Below are 7,363 nucleotides of genomic sequence, written 5' to 3'. Positions count from 1 at the left end.
ATAATGATAAGGTGGAAATTAAAATAAAAAACAGTATATGGAATATGATACCAATTTTAAATATAACAGTAGATGCTGTCTCTGGATTGTGGGATTATAGGAGACTCTTGTTTATGTTTTCCATATTCTGTAATTTTTCAGTAGTGAGCATGCATCACTTTTATAATGAGGACTGAAGTGTTTGTTTTGTTTTTAAGGAGATAAATAGAGCATACAACATAGATACCATCACAGCTAACCTATACTCTTTATAAAAGCAACTTTACAAATACATTCTGTATATAAATGTATTTGTATATAATCATTTTACTGATTCTTTTTCTAAGTAAATCATGTAATATGGAAATATTTATTAAGACCTTCCTAGATGCATAGCATTGAATAAACTCATAAAGTTTCTCCAACTAGCAATAGCATAATAGATTCATCAGGATTTTGCCACAATTTTCAGAAGTGGGAACTTTCTACAATGACTGTTAGCACATTTGCTAAAAAGTGTTTTGTTTGTCAAATGGCTCTTCTCCCACCTTAAAAATCTGGCAACATGAAGTAAGTTATTAAAATGTGCATGTGAATGTAAATACATAAGTCCTTGCCTTTGGAGCTTTTTGCATGCAAAGAATTTTTTGCTCTTGTTTTGTTTTGTTTTGTTTTTAAGACTGATGTCTTTTAATTAACTTATATTGAAAGCAGCAAGTATCATATCTAATGCTGTGTCGTATAGCGAGTATTATATTACCGCAGCACCTTGCGTCGCCATCATCACCATCATCATCATCATCATAAGAGTAACCAGTGATCATCTTCTCATTTATTGCACATAGATTTGCTGTGCCTGGAGTGCCACATTTGTATAGTTCATGTTTCCAGGAAGCTCAAAGATTGCAGCTGGCCCTAAGAAGTAGGAGAAAGCAAAATAAAATGAAATGAATGAAATAAAACCCCAACAACTGTCAATGGCTCTATTTTATGTTTTATTTTAAAGTTGATTTAGGTCCGCCACTCTGACAGACTTCAGAAGAATGGTAATGCAGCCCCAGTATGCTGTCTGCCAAATGCAATGTCTCAGCCAAGGAATGGTGGCCTTCAGAAAGTAAAGTAGCTTGCACGGGTACTTTCTCATGAACATCCAGGCCAGAGCTCTGGGGCTTCTCTGACTGTATTTGCTACTATATTGAAAATCCAGATAAACTAATTAACATGTATTCTGGTTTGCCAATGCTGCCATTATGCAAAATACCAGAAATGGATTGGCTTTTATAAAGGGGATTTGTTTGGCTACAAAGTCACAGTCTTAAGGCCATAAAAGTGTCCAAGCTAAGGCATCAACAATAGGGTAACTTCACAGAAGAATGGCTGATGGTGTCTGGAATACCTCTGCTATCTGGAAGTCATGTGGCAGGCATCTTCTTCCTTTGCTCCCAGGTTATGTTTTAAAATGGCTTTCTCCAAGGACATTTTTCTCTAGGCGTCTAGAGGTATTCTCTTAGTATCTCCCAGGCAAACCCTGGAGTTGCAAAATGGCTGTCTTCAAAATGTCTTTCTTAGCTGTAGCTGCTCTGAGATCCTTCTATCTGAGCTCTTATAGGGCTCCAGTGATTTAATTAAGACCCATACTGAATGCGTAGGGCCCCACCTCCATGGAAATAATCCAATCAGAGTTATCTCCTACAGTTGGGTGGTCACATCTCCATGGAAACAACCCAATCCAAAGGCTCCAACCTAATCAAGACTAAATACATTTGCCCCTACAAGATTGCATCAAAGAACATGCATTTTGGGGGACTTCCAAACCAGCACAGCATGTATATTATATTATATTATCATCCACCTTCTCCCATTTCAACCATACACCAAATGGTAATATAATGCCAAAAACCTGCAGGTAGAACTAACTGTCAGGAGTTCTCCTGCAGGACTTTCTCCCCTAATAAGCAATAGTTATTGGAATATCTAAGATGACTCCAATGATGGCCTTACAAGATGGGGTTGCATTTGTAGCCCACACATCAGAGAGCCCCATTCAGCTACCATTAGTAGAGAATTTTTCAATATTGATTCTATAATTATAAGAATTGTGAAAATCCATAGTTTACTGTTTTAAAAAAGGTTTACCAATTCTACCTTAAAAGCACAAATAGCTAAAAAAACAAAGGTGAGAAAAATGGTCATGAGTATATGCCAGACAGAAAAGAGAGAGAAATATACCAGCAAGCTCCAATGTATGCTTATTTTTTCCAGTTTTTTAATGTTTCTAGTGCTTGTATTCCCAGTTCTCATGAAAGACAGCAAGATTCCTAGAAGGGTTAAGTAAAAGAAATATTAGGAGCTGGGGGTAAAGTTTCAGGAAATAAAAAGAACACTGGAGTAGGAGTCAAAAGACTTACTTATAAATGATGTGACCTTGGGGAGATCATTTAACCTCACTCACCCTGTATTTCCCTAGCTGGAAATGGAACCATTAATATTTGTCCTGGCTCCCAACAACCTTGTTCTGATTAGAACTTTGTTCTAATGTAAGTTGTGGATATACTCTAATAAATGCAAACTTACAGAAATTATGATTTTGCTTAAAATAGATCTTATTAAAAAAAAATCTCAAACCAGAAGGGAAATCTGTATGAAAAGTTGTGTAGACCAAGGAAAAGCACTTCATTCTCTCTCAGAAATCAGACTGTCTGCTTTAACGTCAGGTTTTCCTCAACTGTTTTCTTTTTATTATGTTCTAGGGCCAGGACTTCAAGGTTATTCTAGAGACTGTCTTATCCTTTGCATCTAAACTGGAACTGAAGAGCTCCTCAGAGTGAGTCAGCTACAGCATTCACAGGAACGTAACAGGAAGGAAGCAGTTTCTAAACTAACCTTTCTGTAGTTCCTAGAAAATAGTCACAACAGGGCAAAACCAGTTACTCTCTGTATTATTCAGAGCACAAATTATATACTCCAAAATATAATTAGCACTTGTATCTGTAACAGATAGCTACACTTTCTGGTTACGTATCTGTCAAATTTTCATTTTAATAGTGATGATGCATAATGAAATTATGCATTCATCATTTCATTCATTAAACTATTTAACTTGCAGGCTGTGCATGTACACTGCAAATTCTCTGCATATGTGATCACATCAGTCTCTGAATGAATCTCAACCTAGTATTTGTTAGCACACACAAATTCTTTCCAGAACAAGTTTTCTTACATGCATTCAGAGAGCAGATGCTGTTGAAATGTTATTGAGTTACAGATGCACCGAGTACTGTTGCTGAATCTGTTTGGTGATATCGCTCTGAAATATCATACTTCAGTCCCTGCCTTCTGCTGGTCCAAACTTTATTCTCAAGTGAACCATCAAAAACAGCAATGCTGAGTTCCTAAATGCAATCCTCTGATCAATTGTTTTCAAAATGTTAGAACAGGCTTTTGACAAATTCAGCATAGGTTTCTCTCTTATTGAAGAAGGTGTGCATTCCAAAGACACTTTATTATCTGAAACTTCATTATCAGGGTAGAATTAAAGCAATAGTTATTGGAATATGTTCAAAAGAAAAAACAATAGCAAAAGCAAGAAAAAATTCTATCTTATATGGTTCAACAGGAGAAATTCTACTTCTCTTCCACCTCCCCCTCATTTTCCTATTCATTTCTCTTTTTCATTTCTTTCTTTCTTCTTTCTTCTCCCTCTTCTTTCCTATTGCACCCCTCTCCTCCTTTTTAATCCTTCATCTCCCTCTTTCTTCCTGTTCTGTCATAACTAACATTTCTTTTAGCATTTCTGGTTACAAAGAGCTTTATTCATGCATAATCATACACCTTGCCTCATTTTGCTGCAGTCTTGCAGCAGCCGTTCTTATAGTTCCATTTTACAGGTGAGGCTCAAAATCAGGCCTCCTTGTTCCAAAGTTTGTGTGCTTCTCCAACAGTGTACTACTTCAAGAAATTCTTTCCTTCCTTCCTAACTCATTTTGGCTCCTCCTCCAGTAACTCCACACACCATCTTCCACTCTACTCCCACTCTTTTCTGAACATTGCCCCTTCCAGGAAACTCCTTTTTCAGAGAAGTCCAAATGACCCTCCAGGGATGGAGCTTTTCTAAAGCATCACTAACCATCCCTGCCCCAGACCTACCCTCTCACATCTTCCCAGGATCAAAACCTTATCCATTTATCTCTTACCTTATTAGTGGCTACTTCCTGAATTAACCCTTTGTAGAATTGAAGGGAGGTGTTCGAACTTGGGTGTTTTCTAACTGCTTTCTCCCTCTTTTTCTGTGTGTCTGTATCTGCTGTTTCTGTTTTTCTGTCTCCCTCCCTCTCTGCATCTCTATCTATCTATCTATCTATCTATCTATCTATCTATCTATTGATAATTAAGGTATCATTTAAATACCTACTTATATCTGAAAAAGTTATTTGAGCTATACAATGTAAAACATAACACTCATCAATTTTTTAACTTCATGTTTTGGAATACTTTCACACTCACAGAGAACTCCAATATGCCCCTACATCCTCAGATACCCAGATCATTTTGCTACATTTGCCATATCTTTCAATCTATCTATCCATCTATTAATCCATCTGTGTGTCAATCTGTCTGCCTATATTTCAATTCATTTTCTGAACACTTAGATGCAGGTTGTACACATCATGCTCCTTGAACACTTAATATCAGCCATATACATTTCCTAAGCCCAAGGATATTCACTTATGTAACCACCTTAAGTGCAAATATCAAGTTCAAGAAATTTAGCATGGATATAAAGCTTACAGTCTATATGCCATTTTTTTCACCTATCCCAATAATGTCTTTTTGAGTCTTTTCTCCTTCCTTGCTATATCCCACCCAGGATCATATATTGCATTTAATTGTCATTACCCTTTCAGTTGTTTTTTCTTCTTCTTTATTTTTTTAATTGTGGGAATATATTTACATCATACACTGTCCCATCTCAACCACTCCCAAGCACACCATTCAATGCAATTAATCACATTCACAATATTACAGTACCCTCAGAATCTTCAATTACTAAAACTCTCCTATCTCCCCAAGCAGAAACCATACACTCATGAATTAACTCCCCTATAATCCTGCTCCCCAACCCTGGCAAACTGTACTCTAATTTCTGTCACTATGAGCTTGCATATTCTCCAATATTTTCTTTATGGTTAACATGGGGCTTAAATTTAGCATTCTAAATGTATAACAGTCTTGGTTGTTTTGATACCAACTTAACTTCAATAGTATAAACAAACTGTGCTCCTTTACCTCTCTATCCCCCACCCACCACTACCACCTTGGTGCAGTTGTTGACACAAATTTCATGTTTATATATTATGATTCCAAAACCACTGATTTATCATTACATTTTATGTGTTTTCCATTTAGATCCTGTAGGAAGTAAAAAATGGAGTTACAAACCAAAAATACAATATTACTGGCATTTATATTTACCCCTGTTGTTACTCTTACTGGAGATCTTTATTTCTTTATGCAGCTTCAATCTATTGTCTACTGTCCTTTCTTTTCAAGGTAGGAAAAAAACATAAAGCACCTTTTTTAGTCCTTGCAATTGTCCTGTGCCAGTGCTCTCCTTCTCAGCTTATTCATACAATGAGTTTAGAGAATAGCTCCAGGCCAAAGTATAGGGGCCTCCCTGATCCTTTCTGCACATGAGTCTTGTCTGGGACATGCACATGTAGCCCTGAGAATTCTCCACTTTACACATTTCCAAACATCCCAAGTTCCCTAGAAAACAGTTTTCTCCATGTCCTGGACACTGCACTGTGTGTTCTACAGCCAGCAATCCCTTGCCCCAGGTAGCACAACCTGAGTGCTCTCCATTAATACTCTGTAGGAAAGCTCTGTGAATTGCCTTCTATACACAGGTCAAGCTTTGGAATAGTGAGTCCCTGAGGCCAACACCATACAGATTGGACCACACATACATGCTTGCAGTATATGCATGAGGGTTACTCTGCTCCCTCCAAAACCCAGACCAGGGATCCAAACTGCAAATGTGTGCCAGCTCTGCACTAAGCTGGTAGGGTGGGGAGGGGCCAAGCAGAGCTCCAGGAAATCCTACTGCTTTTTAAGTTGCATTTTTTCCTGATTCAGTGCTTGCCCTATTACTGGAATCATTTAACTGTTTTCTGGAGCTTTGAGAAAGATGTTTCTGCCAGTTCTTGCTGATTGTTCAAAGTCTCTGTGGGAGCATGGAGCCCTGAAGTTTCTCACTTCACTCCATCAGCATGGTGTGTCCCATCTCTCTTCTCTTATCATTGTAAGAGAGAGTATTCATAAATTATTTTCCACTGAAATAATCCTATCCCATTATAAAAATTGTAGACAATATGCTTGCCTGTAAAAACAGAATTTCTATAAAATCCTGGACAATTACTTCCTAAGAATTTCATTTTGGAATTTTGTGCTCTCACCTCTGTAGCATCAATTATTCCAATTACAAACTGTGAAACTGAGGTACTAAACAACAATTTTGTATTCCCCAGACTCCTTCCAACTGTGAAAATTTAATTACTCTGGTAAGAAATTGTTAGTCCTGGTTGGTTATGAGGCTAGTGCAAAGCCTTGGATACTTGGCATAAAAAGTTACTTTTGAAGAAAGTAATTTGAAGAACTGAAAATTTGAAAAGACTTCTTCTCTATGTCCTACCAACTTAATGAGAACACAATTATTTCTTGAAATTAAAATAAAAATTTTCTGACTTTGGTTTTGCACAGAGAAACCACTATAAGGACACTGAAATATGATTGTGGTTTGGGATACATTGAGATTTTACCACTAAATCACACTTTATTCCTGAGAAGAAATTGTGATCTTTTAAGTAACAACCAAAATTCACATATGATCAGGGGCATATTCAAACCAGCAACCAGGAGTTTAAAAAAAGGGAAGAAAAATAAATCACTGCCTTTCTTTTATCAGACATCTGAGCAATTTAGATATATTCAGCTCTTGCACATAATAAATAATAATAAAATAATGGGTGATATGATCATTATAGCATTTCTAGATAACAAAATTGCCAGTAATTAGTGGTGATTTATAATCATTCCTGTTTTTGAGGTTTTGCTTTGTAGTAGTTTATATATATATAACCACATACATAGGTGTATATATATATACACACATATATAATTGAATAGAATATGATGAGTTTTATACATATATTCAATTATATAAATATATATAATATATATACTCATATTCAATTCTATAGGGCACTGTAATCACTTTCAATAACATAAGCCATAGGAGTACATTTCCATCCGTGTTACAACTGCTGTTCTCCTTAAGCCCCTCTCCTGGAGCAGACCACTCAGTTTCCATAGTAACTACTATGCA

This window comes from Choloepus didactylus, chromosome 1 (genome assembly GCF_015220235.1).
Source record: "Choloepus didactylus isolate mChoDid1 chromosome 1, mChoDid1.pri, whole genome shotgun sequence".
NCBI classification, from domain to species: Eukaryota; Metazoa; Chordata; class Mammalia; order Pilosa; family Megalonychidae; genus Choloepus; species Choloepus didactylus.
Note: the sequence above shows the minus strand (reverse complement) of the source record.